Here is an 18,249-nt window from a genome sequence, read left to right on the forward strand (position 1 = left end):
TGTAAGACATTTCACTTTTCTGATCTATAATTTCCTATATTTAACATAGAAATTATGTAAATTACTGCAGAGACTTGTCTTAAGGGTAAAATCTAATGAGCTAATGTAGAAATGATATGTATTTAAATGTTAGTTATTACTGTCACAACTTATGGCATTCAATTATATGACTGCCTTGGAACATCTTTTATACTGATGACATTATTATTTAATTTCCTTACAAATATTTTATAACCTGTTAGTTAAAATATATGTTCCTTTGATGGCTGAGTCTGGTTGTACTTTGGGAAATGACCTGAAAGTCCCTAACAATGTTACAGAGATTATTGTTTCTTTAATAAATAATAGTTTGAGAAGACAGAAGGAAAATAAATACCACTTGACTTTTTTTCAAAAAAAAATTTAGGCAATTGTTTAGCTCTTACATCCTGGAGTTTAAATACCCATTATGCTGGATAAGATAAAAAGAGCAGGAACACAAAAAAAGAAGTGTATGTGTGTGGGGATAAGAGGTGTGAAGGGAGAGGGAAGGGGTGACAGGATAAAAACCTCCAAAATATTTTGGAAATTAAGTCAGCAATTCCCTTTCCACTAAGAAAGATCCTCTCATGCATGTGGGGCAGAAAAAAAAGATTGAGAATTGAGAACAAAGGCCAAGTGTTCTGAACTCAAAGTTTCATTGTGGTATAAGCACTGTATCCCCACTTCATCAAAGTTTGATTCTAGGTCAGGGCCAAGAGAAAATTTGAAGGCTTAAAAAAAAAAAAAACAATATACCTTGTTACTGATCCTAATATTATTATACTTACTATATCGGGAAACCATGATTGTCTGGCCCATACCTCCGTTAATTGTTCAGAACATAAATGGTGCAAAGTTGACACTTAAAGGTGTGTTCTGTATGTGCACTATATCAGAAATAATGCAAATAGTTCTTATTATCTGCCCATCTTGGCCATTGGACCCAGACTCCCGCCTTGAGTCAACAAACCTTTAGTCAATAAGCACTGGCATTATGGCAGGCCCTTTGTGGAAAAGAAAGAACAGGAAAAATAAGTATGCAGGGGACTATAATTGTGGAGAGGAAATGCACACACACCACTATGGCCTCTCACTCAGCCAATCCCGTCCATGTGGCAGCACTAGGCACTGTTTAGGGACATGACAGCCAGAAAAAAAACACCCATAAAACTCCTAATAGTGGAGTATCAACTGATTTACAGTCTCCAAAAATATTTCCTTTTCTTTCTTCTCCTATTACCCACTCCTTCCCACAGTGGGACTCTCTAACTGTTGATCAGAGTTTGGGGTTTTTCCCCCAAATTTTGATGGTACAATGCTTGTCCCACTGACTTCTCATCATTCTTTGTCATGTCGTAAGTCAGGTGGAAGTGTCTCTCATTTCTATGATGAATGAAGATAAGGCACACCACATAAGCATCATCCCCCAGGACTTGTGTCACAAATTAAGAAAGATATGAAGACTCTGACAATACTCATAGCTGACCCTCTAGAATAGTTAAGATGTTGATCATGGAACTTACTAATAAAAGCTCTAATAAAGGAATTTAGTATATTCTGTCTAAACTGGGAATGATCAGGAGCACCTGGCCAACTCAATTGATAGAGCATGCAGCTCTTGATCTCAGGGTTGTAAGTTCAAGCTGCACATTGGATGTGGAGCCTACTTTAAAAATAGATTTTAAAAATAAACTGAAAATGATAAGAGATACTAGTGGTATTGGGAAAAGATCCCATAAAAAAAAAGATTTTGTAAGGGAATGAACTTATTCATTCACTGACTTTTTTATTAAGCACATCCCTTGTCACAGGCACCATACTATGCAGCAGAAATACAGTAGATGAACAAGAGAACACTCCTTACCTTCCATGAATTTGGGTTTTTGTAGGAGACAGAAAAACACTATATAAATACAAATTGTAATTATTATAATAATCACAAATAACACATTAACTTAATCTTAATAACACTGTTAAGTTAAATAACATCCCAAATTTACAAAAGAAAGACACATAGATTAATTTATAGGCTGTCATGCAGCTAATAATATAAAGAGCCAAGATTTAAACCTGGGTAGAAGACTCAGTCTGCATTCTTGACTTTTTAATTACCAAATACAACAAGGTGCTGAGTTACAGAATACTAAAGAGAAGCAGGTTAAATGTTTAGATTCTACTTTATGGATTGGAGTATTTCACATTGCATATGTCTAAGATAAGTCAGTGGTGCTTAATTCAATATAACTTTACTGTTTACAAGAATTTTTTTTCCTAGTGGTTCATTGGAAGAAGCACTAATATGATTCCTTTTAACATAGAATAACATAAGCCAGTATGAACTAAAAATAATATTATAACAGAATGTTAAGGATTCAACTTTAGTTGAACCTACATCCTAGAATCAATAATAAAGTAGATAATGAGATGAAAAAATAAACAGGCTTGTGTCGGGCATAGTTAGGTATAGCCCAGCCTCTAGGCAGAACAATCAACTGTTGTCCCCCTAATGTTGTAATTCCTTAACTTTAGCAGGGAAAAGGTCAGAGGTGACAAAGGACAGGTGAAAACTTCACTATTTGTTTTGTTCTGGTGCCAAGGCCTCACACATAATAGTCCTCAATGTGTATTTGTTCAGTGAATGAATATGAAGGATAAATTTTGTTTCTAATACTCTAGGAAAAGGAAGGATGTGGCCTACAAGTATGTAATGTTGAATTATTTTAGAAAAAAGAATTTATCCAGAATTATTCCGTACTATACTAATAATCTGTTTAATTAGAATTTAATATGTAAGAATCCAGTTTAGAAATCACATTAGTAACAAAAAAACACATAAAAGGTCTTCAAACTGTTGCTCAAAAATTAAAGTAGAACTATATGATCCAACAATCCCAGTTCTGAGTATTTATGGAAAAGAATTGAAAGCAGAGTCTCCAACTGATATCTGCACACTCATGTTCATAGCATTATTCCCAATAGGCAAGGGTTGGCAACATTCCATGTGTCCATTTGTGGATGAATGGATGAATCAAATGTGGTATATCCATAAAGGGAATATTATTCAGCCTTTAAAAAAAAGGAAATCCTATCATAAGCTACAACATGAATGATCCCAGAGGATATTATGCTAAGTGAAATAAGCTAATCACAAAAAGATAAATACTTTGCTTCTACTTATGTGGTGTATCTATTCCAATTTATAGAAGCAAAAGGTAGGGTGGTGGTTGCCAGGGCCCGAGTAATGAGGGAGAAGGAGTGCTGTATGATGGCTGAAGAGTTCAAGTTTTATAAGATGAAAATATGCTGGACAGCTGCTTCACAACAATGTGAATACACTTCACCCTACTGAACACTCCATAGTTTGTTACATAGTTTTCATGCTACTGAATACTCATTGAACGTAAGATAGTTTTGCCTGTATTCAACTTCCTTTTTAGTGTTTTAGGTAGGCAAAAAATTTGAACGTTTTTCCTTTCTTCATAATGTTATGAAAGGATTATTATTTATTTTTTGTTCTGCCTCAATATCTGACCTTTATATTATGGAAGGGACATTTTGAAAGAGAAATTTACTGTATATATTTGACAGAGGAACATTCTGAGGTTAGAAGTGCTGGGTACACAAGGAACAAACTCAGAGTCTAACTTTGGATCACCTTGTAGTTCATGAATAATCCATAAATGTCTTTATCTTTCTCTCTGCATGGAAGGCACTGTACCACTGAAGGCAAGGGTGCTTATTACACAGAACAGGAATGCTAGAACTGCTCAAATTGTAGCATTTATTATATATGGCAAGGTCTAAAGTACCTTGAGTATTGCCTGTTTGGTTATAAAAGAAAAGACTGAAGATGTAAAGTTGTACTGTGTGATTATTTAACCATTATATCAGAAGAGGCAGTAAGAAACCATATACCAATATGCAAATACATCTTTGTGGATATTCTGTTAAATATTTTGTTGAAATTACAGAATGTGAGTTTACTGGTTGACTATGCCTCCTAGTTGATGCCCTCTTTAGAAGACAGAACAGAAAAATGTTACCCAGTCTTTAAATTCTCTATCAAATGCTACCTCCCCATGGAAACCTTCCCTAATAATACTTTTAACACCTAAACAGACAACCCCCTCTCCCCAAATACACAATTCTTAACTTTTGTGATCTATCTTACACTAGTTTGTACCTTTCTTAGGGAAATACTCTATAATATTTACATAATTTTCTTATTCCTCACATCATTATAGAAGCTTCTTGACAGCAGGGGTGATCTTGCCCTTAGTTTTAGTATTGTCTGAAGCACTTCCCACCAGCAAAGCAAACAATAAGTGCTTAGTAAATACTGGTTGGAACAAAATGAGCTGACAGCTTACATATTCATTAAATTAACCGTTCTGGTTGTTCTCAGGCATATGAAAGATGTGCAGATCTACTCTATCTTTGCATCCTGTTGCCTAACCTTAGGTAGGCAGATTGCAGCTCCTTTAATTTCTTGTTCACTGTTCAGGAAGTTTTTGTTTGTATTGAATAAAAGTCAAACCTATTGAGTTTTCTGGCACATGGGAAGTTGTTTACACATTCTCTTTTTCATTGGTGCTATTGTTCAATAGGACCTGCCTGAGGAATGTCTGTACACCTCAGTTTACATGAAGCATTCATTTATTCATTGGCTCACCCATCAGATGACTCATTTATTTGCTTGTGCCTTTAAAATAAATGTGGATGTGTGCAAGCTTGAAATACCCTAATGTCAGTCCAGCATGTCTCAAATAAGTATCTTACCGTATTATTTATAAGTTTTAACCCCGCCTAGCAGACTATCTGATCGCTGAAACATAAACAAGGAGCTATGAAATGCAATTTTTAAAAGGTTTTGAGACTCTGATCTTATTATAAGGAAATTTGCAACCATTATATAGAAGTAGAAAAAATACACTCACCTATCAGCAATATTTATTCAGTAGAGACCTGTTTTTTGGAGGTGTTTTGTTTTTTAAGATTAAACTTGTGTTACTGGGTAACAAAATTGGAGCATAAAATTAATTTTCCGTACTATCTGGGAACTGATTTTAATTTAGTTCATCTAAAAGTATATAGATTAAATATCTCCCAAAAGAATCCCAAACAGGAATGCTACTTATTACAGGTAGAAGAGGCTTTCTTCTACATGTTTTTATTGACTTTTTAATAAAAACTGTTTATGTAAAGCTTACAGTTTGATGTTTAGTAATGCCTTTTTACTAATGTAGGTGGTTTTGCTAGAGGTAATACTGAGGTGAAATCATCTCATCCTTACTAAAGTTTCAAATGAAACTGTTAGGAGTATTAGTAATTTCTCTCTGGGTGGCCAACCTGTTGCTGTAAAACAAGGGAACATCTCATTAAAAGTTGTTTGTTTGGTCTGGGTGAGGTAATGATACTGTTATCAGATTGTTTTGATTCACAGAATCATATACTGTCATCACTTGTAAAATTTTTTAAGTAACATTATTAGTTTCATTAAAATGGCATTTGCTTCTTGTTAAGGAATTAAAATAATACCATAAAGAAAAACTAAAAATTACCCAGTGGCCCATTGCTATTCAGTTTTCTTTCTTTTTAATTTTTTTTAAGATTTTATTTATTTATTCATGAGGGACACAGAGACATAGGCAGAGGGAGAAGCAGGCTCCCTGTGGGGAGCCCAAATGGGACTCAATCCCAGGAACCTGGGATTATGCCCTGAGCCAAAGGCAAACACTCAACCACTGAGCCACCCAGGTGCCCCTATTCACAGTTTTCTGAAGTTTCTTTTAGAAATCTCTACACAAAAATTTAAATGCATTTTACATAAAAGAAATACTCATACTGCCTATTGTTACTATGTCATGAATATCTATGTCGGCAAACATTAATCTATACACAGGCTGGGGAGCCTGATGCAGAACTTGATCCCAGCACCCCAGGATCTCGACCTGAGCCCAAGGCGTCAACCACTAAGCCACCTAGGCATCCCTGTTTTGTTTGTTTTCTGTTTTTGTTTTTTGTTTTTTATGAAAGAATATCTTCTATGGTCTAGGTGGCTAACCTACAATGTGAATTTTTAAAAATCTTTTTAGTTGACACAACGTTACATTAGTTTCAGATGTACAGCATAGCGATTCAACAAGTTTATAGGTTATGTTATGCTCACAAGCGTGTAGCTACCATCTGTCACCTATAATGCTGTAATATCATTGACCATATTCCCCATGTTGTACCTTTTATTCCTCCTGATTTGTTTATTCTGAACTGAAAGCCTATATCCCCCACTTCCCTTCACTCGTTTTGCCTATCCTTCCTTCTTGCAACCATCAGTTTGTTCTCTATGTGTCTGGTTCTGTTTTTGTTTATTTATTTGTTTTGTTTTTCTAGATTCCACATATGAACGGAATCATGCGGTATTTGTTTTTCTCAGTCTGGCTTATTTCACTTGGCATTATACCCTCCAGGTCCATTCCTGTGGTCTTATATGGCAAAATCTCATCCTTTTGTAGCTGCACAATCTTCCACTTATATATTTTGTCACGTCTTCTTTATCCATTTATCTACTGATGGACACTAGATTGTTTCCATTTTTTTGGCTATTGTAAATAATGCAATAAACATAGGGTGCATATATCTTTTCAAATTAATGTTGTTGTTTTCTTTGGATAAATACCCAGTAGTGGAATTGCTGGACCAGAGGGTATTTCTATTTTTAATTTTTTGAGGAACCTCCATACTGTTCCACAGTGGCTGCACCTGTTTGCATTCCCACCAACAGAACACAGTGGTTTCTTTTTCTCCACATCCTTGCTAACACCTGTTGTTTCTTGTGTTGTTGAGTTTAGCCATTCTAACAGGTGTGAAGTGATATCACGTTGTAGTTTTGATTTGCATTTCCCTGATGAGAAGTGATGATGAGCGTCTTTTCATGTGTCTGTTGGCCATCTATATAGGTCTTCTTTGGGAAAATGTCTATTCATGTCTTCTATTTTAATTGGATTGTTTGTTGCTTCGGTGTCAAGCTGCACAAATTCTTTATATATTTAGGATGTTAACCTCTCATCAGAGACATCATTTATGCTCTATTACTGCTTCTGACTAGAAATGACTAACTCATTGATTATAGGTGGCACTCTTTGTAAACTCTGCAATGAGAAGGATAGAAAATGGAAGTCGACATACATAATATAATTGAATACCTGGAAACATGAACATCAGCAGTTCTTAAGAAGGAAACATTGCCAAGGGTGGGGCCAGGTACAAAAACAATTCTGGAAATTTTTGTTTCCACTGCCTCACCTCAATTCTAAGAAACGTTAGAAGCTTTATTATTGAATGTTATCTTTAAAAAAATCTTCCAGCTTTTCATTTCCATTAAATATTCATTCAAATATATCAATGTATAAGTCAATTGCAGTAGACTCATAGGTAGGACAGTACATTGGGAGACTTTTACACCTTTTAAAATGGTTATTAAATTTGGCCTCCAGTAATGGCTTTCAATAGTAGTTTTTTTCTTTTGCAAAGAACTGCATAAGAGGGAATGTCCCAGCATGTCAGTACTTTTAACTGCAAAATAATAATGACATATTTGCGGAGAATGTGTGTAGACAAGATGAGGCAATTGTGATCTAGTGATAATGCAATTGGGTACATTCAGGCCTGGGTGAACACTCAGATTCTACGGGTATTGATGAATCAGATGATGAGAGTCCAAAGAGAGGTTACAAATGAAGTATCTCATCACACTTAACCTACTTATTAATGGCTTGGATTAAGACAGAAGATTTATGCATATATTTATGCATTCATTGATTTATGTAATCAATGAAACAAAGGTGAGAAGAATGATATGTTGATTAAAAACAAAGATTAGAAATAAAATGTTAAAGAAGACTATACAAATGTTTATTTTCATTCTATCATAGGTGGAAAAAATAGATGGAGAATTAGGTATTTATAGTGAGGGATCATGATCAGAAAGACCTAGTTTAATAGCAATTCCTACAAAAAAGACTAGAGAATTTTAGCCAATTCCAAGTTCAGTGTAAACCAACAGTATTACTGTGAAAATCAACATTTACTCTGCATAATGAAAAAACATTGATTTGATTGTTTATTTTTTATAAGGTACTTTTTAAAGTTGGATTTCTTTTTTTTAAGATAATATAGACATAATATTTTAAAGATTATATATTATATATGTGTATATATGTATATATGTGTGTGTATGTGTATATATATATATACACACACACACACACACACACACACACAGAGACAGAGGCAGAGGGAGAAGCAGGCTCCCCACTGGGAGCCTGATGTGGAAGTGATCCCAGCACCCCGGGATGCTCAACAACTGAGCCACCAGGTACCCCTTAAGGAAGTTGGATTTCTTGAGACACAATTTGCATGGTATAGAATGCATCCATTTGGGTGTAGTGTTATGAGTTTTGACGGAATTCATTACCACCACCACAGTTAAGATACAGACCATTTTCATCATTCCAAACAGTTGCTTGTGTCCCTTTTAGGCCACCCCTACCCTCACCCCAGTCCCTGGTAACAACTATTTTATGGCCCCATAGTTTTGAAAAGTATTTTTCACATAGCTTTTAAAAATTCTCAAAAGGTCTTTACAACATCAATATTACCAACATGTCCATTTTATAAAGGAAGAAATGAGGGTTCAGTTAAGCAGCTTTAAGTAGTGGAGACAGGTCCAGAACCCTTTTTTTATTATTATTATTTATCTCTTTTTTAATTGCCTTAATTTAAATTCCAGTTAACATACACTATAATATTAGTTTCAGGTGTACGTGAGAAACTTCTAACTCTGGGAAATTAACCCTTATTTTCTAACTCAGGATCTCAAATGCTTCCCTTGACCCTTCCACCTGGTCCTTTGCTCCAAGAGCCCCACCCTTCTCATCATTGTTCACTCATTTCCAAGTGGATCCTGTTTTTTTAAAAAAAGATTTTATTTATTTATTTGATGGAGAGAGTGAGCAAGCAGGAGTGGATTGAGGAGCAGAGGGAGAAATAGACTCCCTGCTAAGCAGGGAGCCCAAAGTGAGGCTTGATTCTGGGACTCCAGGATTGTGACCCAAGTTGACAGCAGATACTTAACCGACTAAGCCACCCAGACACCCCTTCCAAGTGGATCCTATATTCAAAGCCAGTACTAAACTTTCGTAGTAACTTACTGGAGCAGGGAATAAAAGCGGGTTTCTCAATCTTTTTTTACATTTTCGTTTCCCTAAGGAGCCTTTTTAGATTTTTTTCTTTTCCTAATCACATCCCCCCTATCCTCCAATTAAATTTTAACATCATGGATATGCTGTATATCTCTGTGTGTACTGTATATATCCTACTCTATGTATTACAAAGAGTAAGTTTCTTTTCACCCATTCTAAGAACTGTTTGCAGCCCCGCCCCGGGAAGGGGCAGTATCGCTCCCATTGCTTTGAGCAATAGTCTTCAGCCATCGTCCCACCTGATGTATATGACCCTTGAATATGAGAGACAATCACATTCACAGGACTGAAAATTTTATAGTAAATACCACATCAGACTTTTGGCATGATGTTTATGAAAGTGTCTTCAGAACACATAGGTAAGTAAAATCAGCTCTTTAGTGTAAACTTCAAATTTATTTAATAGGACAAGTTATAATATGGCTTATTTTTAAAATAATTCTTTTAAAGTTTGCTTTTACTGTAGGTCTAGACTTCAGAGGCACCTGGGTAGCTCAGTTGGTTAAGTGGCTGACTCTTGGTTTCAGCTCAGGTCATGATCTCAGGGTCCTGGGATTAGGCTCCACATTCACCAACGAGTCTGCTTGAAGATTCTCTTTTTCCTTCTCCCTCTGCCCCTTCCCCCTCTCGCTCTCTCTAAAAAAGTCTTGTAAAACATAGATGTAGACTTCGTATAATAAAGGGAATAAGGTAGTTCCATTGAAGAAGAATTAACAATCTTATTTTTGTTAAATGCTGTTATGCTCCTAATGCACAGCTTTAACTTGTTGTTAATGTGGATATGATTATTGCAAATCTTGTTTTATCATTTTATCTGCCTTTCACCAAGCAGTCATAACTGAGGAGTCATGGTAACCAGATGTCGGTGTTTTCAGTTGCCTTATGTGCAATGTAGAGGTAGTAGATGCATTTCATTTTTTTTGGGTAAATGTTTTTTATTGTGGTGAAATACATGTGACATAAAACTTACTATCATAATCAGTTTTAAGTGAACACTTCAGTGATATTAAACACATTAACACAGTTGTGCAACCATCACCAACATCCATGCCCAAAACTTTTTTCATCTTATGAGACTGAAACTCTATATTCATTAAATAGTAACTTTTCACTCTGACCCTAACCCCTACCAACCACCATTATACTTTGTCTTTGTGGTTTTGACTACTTCAAGTACCTCATGTAAATGGAATCATGCAGTATGTCTTTTTATGGCTTACCTATTTATATAAAATAATGCCCTCAATGTTTACTCATGTTGTAGCATATTGCAGAATTTTCTTCCATTTCTAGGGCTCAATAATTTTCCATTGTGTGTATATACCACATTTTGTTTATTTATCCATTAATATATGGGTTGCTTCCACATTTTAGTTGTTGGGAATAATGCTGTTATGAATGTGAGTATATAATTGTTCTTCCAGACCATGCTTTCAGTTCAGTATACTCCAGAAGTGGAATTTGTAGATAATATAGTAATTCTGTTTTTAATTTGTCGAGGAATTGCCATACTTTTTTCCATAGTGGCTATACCATTTTGTATTCACACCAACAGTGCACAAGGGTTCCAGTTTCTCTACATCCTCACCAATACTTGTTTTCTAATTTTTTGGTAGTAACCCTTCTAGTGGATGTGAGGTGATATCTCATTGTAATTTTTATTTGTATTTTCCTAATGATGAGTGATGCTGAGCATTTTTTCCTGTGCTTTTTGGCTATTTGTATATCTCCTTTGGAGAAATGTCTATTCAAGTCTTTTGCCAATTTTTTAAAAAGATTTATTTATTTATTCATGAGAGACACAGACTGAGAGAGAGAGGCAGAGACACAGGCAGAGGGAGAAGCAGGCTTCTTGCAGGGAGCCCAATGCGGGACTCGATCTCAGATCCCAGGTTCACGACCCGAGTGGAAGGCAGGCGTCCAACTGCTGAGCCACCCAGGTGTCCCTCTTTTGCCAATTTTTAAATCAGATTTTTTTAAAGATTTATTTATTTATTCATGAGAGAGAGAGAGAGGCAGAGGCACAGGCAGAGAGAGACACAGCAGGCTCCTCACAGGGACCCTGATGTGGGACTCAATCCTGGGACTGCAGGATCACACCCTGGGCTGAAGGAGGCACTAAACTGCTGAGCCACCCTGGCTGCCCAGGAGTTCTCTCTATATAACCTAGATATTAGTTCCTTATCAAATATGTGATTTATAGATATTTTCTCTCATTCTGTGGGTTACGTGTTTACCCTATAGATAGTGTCTTGATGCACAAAATTTTTTAAATTTTCATGAAGTCTAATTTGCCTGCTTTTCTTTTATAGCCTATGTTTTACGTGTTATAGCCAAGAAATCTGCCAAATTCAATGTCATGAAGTTTTTGCTTTATGTGTTTTTACAAGCATTTTATAGTTTTAGATTCTGGGTCCATTTTGAATTAATTTTTATATATGATACTAGGTAGTGGGTCAACTTCATTCTTTTGCATGTGAATATCCAGTTTTTGCAGTACTATTTGTTGAAAGATAGTCCATTTTTATTTTTAATTCAGTGGTGTTAACATCCTTGGCAAATCTCATTTGACCATATAAGCAAAGGTTCATTACTGGGCTCTCTATTGTATTCCATTAGTATTTATATCTGCCTTCATGCCAATACCTCACTGCTTTGATTACTATAGCTCTGTAGTAAGTGTTGAAATTAGTAAATGGGAGTCTTCTATTTTTGGTTCCCTTTATTGAGTTTGTTTTGGCTATTTGAGATCACTTGAGGTTCCATGTGAATTTTAGGATGGGCTTTTCTATTTCTGCAAAAAATGCTGTTGGAATTTTGATAGCAATTGCATAGAATCTGTAGGTTGCTTTGTGTAATATTCGTATTTTAACAATATTAAGTCTTCCAATCCATGAACATGAGATGTATTTCCATTTATTTGTTTTTTTTAACTTCTTTCATCAGCATTTTGTAGTTTCCATTTTATAAGTATTTCACATCCTTGGTTAAATATAATACTAAGTGTTTGATTTCTTTTGATACTAATGGCATAGTTATGTCATTTCCTTTTCATATTATTTATTGTTTATAGAAATGCATTTGTCTGGCTTTGACATAAAGTCATGTTGGTTTCACAGGATTAGTTAAGAAATGTTTTCTCCTCAGTTTTTTGGAAATGTTTGAGAAATACTAATATTAGTTTAAGCATTTGGTAGAATTTACCAATGAAGCCATCAAGTCCAGAGCATTTTGGGGGGGGAGATTTTTGATTACTGATTCAGTCTTCTTACTATCAATAGGTCTATTCAGATTTTCTTTATCTTCGTGATTCTGTCTTGGTAGGTTTAGTGCTTCTAGTAATCAGTCCATATCACTTGGATTATCCAGTTTGTTGATGTGCAAATATCATGGTATACTCTCATAATTCTTTTTCATTTCTATAGAGTCAGTAGTATTGTCCCCACATTAATTTCAGATTTTAACAATTTGAGCACCCCTTGCTCTTTTTAAAATTCATCCAGTTAAAAGTTTGTCAATTTTGTTTATCTTCTCAAAGAACCAACTTTTGGTTTCATTGATATTTCTCTACTGTTTTTCTGTTTCATTTATCTCTGCTCTAGTCTTTACTCTTTCTCTCTGCTAGCTTTGTGGTTTTTTTCTTTCTTTTCCTAGTTCTTTAAGTTGTAAAGTTAGGTTTTTCTTTGAGATCTTTCTTGTTTTCTAGTGTGTTTGAACTATAAATTTCCTCCTTAGGCTCTGTTTTGCTACATCCCATAAATTTTGATTTTGTTTTGTTTTCATTTTCATTCATCTCTAAATATTTTCTAATTTTCATTAAAATACAGTTTTTGTTCCATTGATTGCCTAAACATAATTCCACAATTTTGTGGATTTTTCAGTTTTCTTGATGTTATTATTTGTAACTTTATCCCATTGTGGTCTGAGAAGTTACTTTGTAAAATGAATATCTTTTTAAATATTTTGAGATTTAATTTGTAGTCTAACATATGGTATATCCTGGAAAATGCCACATGTACACTTGAGAAAAGTGTTCACTCTGGTTGTTGTCAGGTAAAATATTGTGTGTGTGTCCAGTAGATCTAGTTTGTTGTTTTTTTAAATCCTCTGTTTCTTCTGTCTGGTGTTCTATCCATTTTGGGGAGTAGGGTATTGAATTCATGAACTATTGTAGAACTGTTTATTTCTCCCTTAAATTCTGTCCATTTTTTCTTCATATATTTTGGTGATTCTGTCATTAGCTGTGTAAGTGTTTATAACTGTTATATTTTCTTGTTGTGTTGAAACTTTTATTAATATATGACTTTCTTTGTCTCTTTTAACCTTTTTTAATTTTAAGTTTATTATGTATAATATTATTATAGGCACCTCTGCTCTCTTTCACTTACAATATGCATGTATTATTTTTTCCCATCCTTTTACTTTTAACCTGTTTGTAGATTTGGATCTCAAGTGAATCTGTTGTAGACAGAATATAATTGAGTTATGTGTTTTAATTCATTCTGCCAGTCTCTTCTCTTTTGGAGAGTTTTTTTTTTTTTTTAAAGATTTTATTTATTTATTCATGATAGTCACAGAGAGAGAGAGGCAGAGACACAGGCAGAGGGAGAAGCAGGCTCCATGCACCGGGAGCCCGATGTGGGATTCGATCCCGGGTCTCCAGGATCACGCCCTGGGCCAAAGGCAGGCGCCAAACCACTGCGCCACCCAGGGATCCCCTCTTTTGGAGAGTTTAATCCATTTATATTTAAAGTAATTACTGATAAGGAGGGACTTGTATCATTGTGCTATGCATTTTCTATGGCCTTTACAGCTTTTTTGTCCTTCATTTACTTCATTACTATTTTCTTTTGTGTTTAGTTAAAATTTTTTGTAGTATAATGTTTAAATTCCTTTCTCATTTTCTTTTGTGTACATTCTGTAGGTATGTTCTTTGTGGTTGCCATGAGGATTACATCTAACATCCTAAACTTATAGCACTCTAATTTGAATAAGTACCAGCTTTACTTCAATAACATACAAAAACTCTTCCCCAAGGTTCCTGACTGGCTCAGTCAGTAGAGCATGCAACTCTTGATCTCAGGATTGTGAATTTGAGCCCTGTTGAACATAGAGATTATTTTAAAAACAAAACAAAAGAAAAACTCTTTTATAGCTCCTTCCCCACCTCTTTCAATTATTGATGTCACAAAATTATATCTTTATATAATTTTTGCCCCAAAACATAAAGTAATATATATTTTTTTACATTTTTCACATATCTGTATTTTTTTATTTAGATAAAATTGACATTGTTAGTTTTAGGTGTACAACACGATCATCAGTATGTGTGTATGTTGTAAAATGGTGACCGTAGTAAGTCTAAGTTAACATCACTACACATACTTATAAACTTTTTTTCTTGTAATGAGAACTTTTAAGATTTTCTATTAGTAACTTTCAAATATACAATACAGTATTATTAACTATAGTCATTATACTGTACATTACATCCTCAGAAAATTTATTTAATAACTCGAAGTTTGTACCTTTAAACTACCTTCACTCACTTTGCTCATCCTTCACCCCTTATCTCTGGCAACCAGCAATTTGTTCCCTGTAACTATCAGTTCAGGGTTTGTTTTCTTTCTTTCTTTCTTTCTTTCTTTCTTTCTTTCTTTCTTTCTTATTCATTCATTCATTCATTCATTCATTCATTCATGAGAAGCACAGACAGGCAGAGACATAGGCAGAGGGAAAAAGCAGGTTCCCTGGCAGGAGCCTGATGTGGGACTCGATCCCAGGACTCCAGGATCACGACCTGAGCCAAAGGCAAACATTGAACCACTGAGCCACCCAGGTGCCCTATCTGTCCAGTTTTTTTGTTTTGTTTTGTTTTGTTTTTGTTGTTTGTTTGTTTTAGATTACACATATACATGAGATTTTATATTATTTTTCTTTCACTTATTTCATTTGGCATTCAAGGTCATCCATGTTGTTACAAAGTGCAGGATTTTCTTCCTTTTCATGGCTGAATAATATTCCTGTGTGTGTGTATCCCACATCTTCTTTATTTATCCTTGATAGACATTTAGGTCTTAACCCATTTTGAGTTTATTTTTCTGTATGCTGTAAGAAAGTCGTCCAGATTCATTCTTTTTCATGTTGCTGTCCATTTTTCGTAACACCATTTGTTGAGGAGACTGTCTTTTCCCCATTTGGATATTCTTTACTGTTTTGTCAAAGATTAATTGTGTAATCGGGTTCATTTCTGGGTTTACTATTCTGGCGCATTCATCTTTGTGTCTGTTTTTTATGCCAGTACCATACTATTTTGATTACTACAACTTTGTAATATAACTTGAAGTATGGAATTGCTTCGCTTTTCTTTTTTCAATGTTGCTTTGGCTATTTGGGGTCGTTCGTGGTTCCATACAAATTTTAGGATTGTTTTTTCTAGTTCTGTGAAAAATGCTATTGCATTTTGTTAGGTATTGCATTAAATGTGCAGATTGTTTGGGAAATTATATACATTTTAACAATTTTCTTCCAATCCATGACATGGAACATCTTTCCTTTTCTTTGTGTCCTCTTCAGTCTGTTTCATCAGTGTTTATAGTTTTCAAAGTACAGGTCATTCACCTCTTTGGTTAGGTTTATACCTGGGTATCTTATTATTTTGGGTGCAATTATAAATGGGATTATTTTCTTAGTTCCTGCTGTTTCATTATTGGTGCATAGAAATGCAACAGATCTCTATGCATTGATATGTCCTGTGACTTTACTGAATTCGTCTATCAGTTCTAGCAGTTTTTTTGTGGAATCTTTTGGGTTTTCTTCATATAGTATAATGTTATCTGCAAATAGTGAAAGTTTTACTTCTTTCTTACCAATTTACATGCATTTTATTTCTTTTTGTTGTCTGATTGGTATGGCTAGGACTTCCAGTACTATGTTGAATAAAAGTGGTGAAAGTGAACTTCCTTGTCTTGTTCCTGACCTTGAGGAAACGCTTTCAGTGAAGATGATGTTTGCATTGGGTTTTTCAGAAGTCTCCCTTTTTTCTTTTTTAATGTAATCTACACCCCCACCGTGGAGCTTTACCATGATCCTGAGATCAAGCATTGCATGCTTCACTGACTGAGCCAGCCAAGCACCACATTCAAAAGTACTATGAGTTTTCATATATGGACTTTATTATGTTTTTTTATTATGTTGCATTATGTTCCCTGCTTTGTTGAGGGTTTTTGTCATGAGTGGGTATTGTAACTTGTCAAATGCTTTTCTACATCTATTGAAAGTACCATATGGTTCTTATCCTATCTCATATTGATGTGTTGTATCAAACTGATTGATTTGTGAATATCAAACCACCCTTGAAACCCAGGAATAATCCCACTAAGTCAAAAAGATTTTTTTTTTAATGTATTGTTGGGTTTGGTTTGCTAGTATTTTGTTGAGGATTTTTGCATCTATGTTCATGAGAGAGATAAGCTTGTAGTTCTCTTTTTTTATGGTGTTTTTATCTGGCTCAAGGTTATGCTGGCCTCATAAAATGAATTTGGAAGTTTTCCTTCCTTTCTGTTTTTTGGAATAGTTTGAGAAGATAGGTATTAACTGTTCTTTAGATATTAGGTAGAATTTTCCTGTGAATCTCTGTGGTCCTGAGCTTTTATTTGTTGGGAATTTTTTGATTACTATTTCAACTTCTTTTATGGTAATCAGTTCAAATTTTTATTTCTTCAGTTTTGATAAGTTGTAGGTTTCTAGGAATTTATCCATTTTTCCCCAGGTTTTCTTATTTGTTAGCATATACTTTTTCATAATATCTCTAACAATCATTTGTATTTCTGTGGTATCAGTTATTTCTCCACTTTAATTTGTGATTTTTGTGAGTTCTCTCTCTCTCTTTCTTTCTTTCTCTCCCTCCCTCCCTCCCTGCCTCTCTTTCTTTTTTGGATAGTTTTGGCTACAGTTTTATCAATTCTGTTGATCTTTTCAAAGATCCTTGTTTCATTGATCTGTTATATTGGGTTTTTAAAGTTTCTATTGCATTTATTTCTGCTCTAATCTTTATTATTTCCTTTCTTCTGCTGGTTTTAGGTGTTGTTTGTTGTTCTTTTTTAACACCTTTAGGTATAAGGCTAGGTTGTTTGAGATTTTGCTTGCTTGTTGAGATAGGCCTATATTGCTATAAACTTCCCTCTTTGAATAATTTTGTTGCATCCCAAAGATTTTGAACAATTCCATTTTTATTTTCACTTATTTTTATGTACTTTTTAATTTCTTTTATTTCCTGATTGACGTAATGGCAGTTTGATATCCAGTTTGGCAAATGTTGGGAATCTCTTGATTAGGTTTCAAGTTCTGGAAATATTTCTCCATGGTTTTCAACTTCACCCTCTTGTGTTTTTGGTTCTGCTCTCTGAGTCATTCATCATTCTTAATGAAAGGCAGCACATTTTTGCAGCTTACGTAATATTTATATTATAGGAATTTTATGGATTCAAGTCTTATATTCAAATCTTTAGTCCATTTTAAGTTGATTTTGTGTATGGTGTGAGGTATGAGTTCCAGTTTAATTCTTTTGCGTATAGCTATTCAGTCTTCCCAACATCATTTATTAAAGAGACTGTCTTTCCCCCATGTTGTGTTCTTGGCTTCTTTGCCATAGATTAATTGACCATAAGAGTGAGATTATTTGTAGACTCAACACACAGAGAAGGCCATGTGAAGATGGAGCAGAGTTTTAAGATGCTGGCCTTGATTGAAAATTGAAGCAATAGTCACAGCCAAGGAATGTTACCAGCTAGTGCACTCTGCTGGCCTCCAGAACTGTAAAAGAATAAATTTCTGTTGTTTTAAGCAACAGTTGATGATAATTTGTTATAGCAGCCACAGGAAACTAATCTAGATGGATACTAACATCTCAGTATGGCTTTCTTAATATTCTCACTGGTTATTCAATGAGGTTAAAGATCTTTGCACT

The 18,249-nt window shown here is 34.6% G+C and overlaps 1 protein-coding gene across 6 annotated transcripts in view; it reads left to right on the top strand.

Annotated features, from left to right (window-relative positions):
- FAM13A (family with sequence similarity 13 member A) overlaps positions 1–18,249 on the top strand; it is a 310,890-nt gene that overhangs the window by 88,159 nt on the left and 204,482 nt on the right. The gene's annotated exons all lie outside the window — the stretch shown is intronic.

This window comes from Nyctereutes procyonoides, unplaced genomic scaffold (assembly GCF_905146905.1).
Source record: "Nyctereutes procyonoides isolate TBG_1078 unplaced genomic scaffold, NYPRO_anot_genome, whole genome shotgun sequence".
Lineage (NCBI taxonomy): Eukaryota > Metazoa > Chordata > Mammalia > Carnivora > Canidae > Nyctereutes > Nyctereutes procyonoides.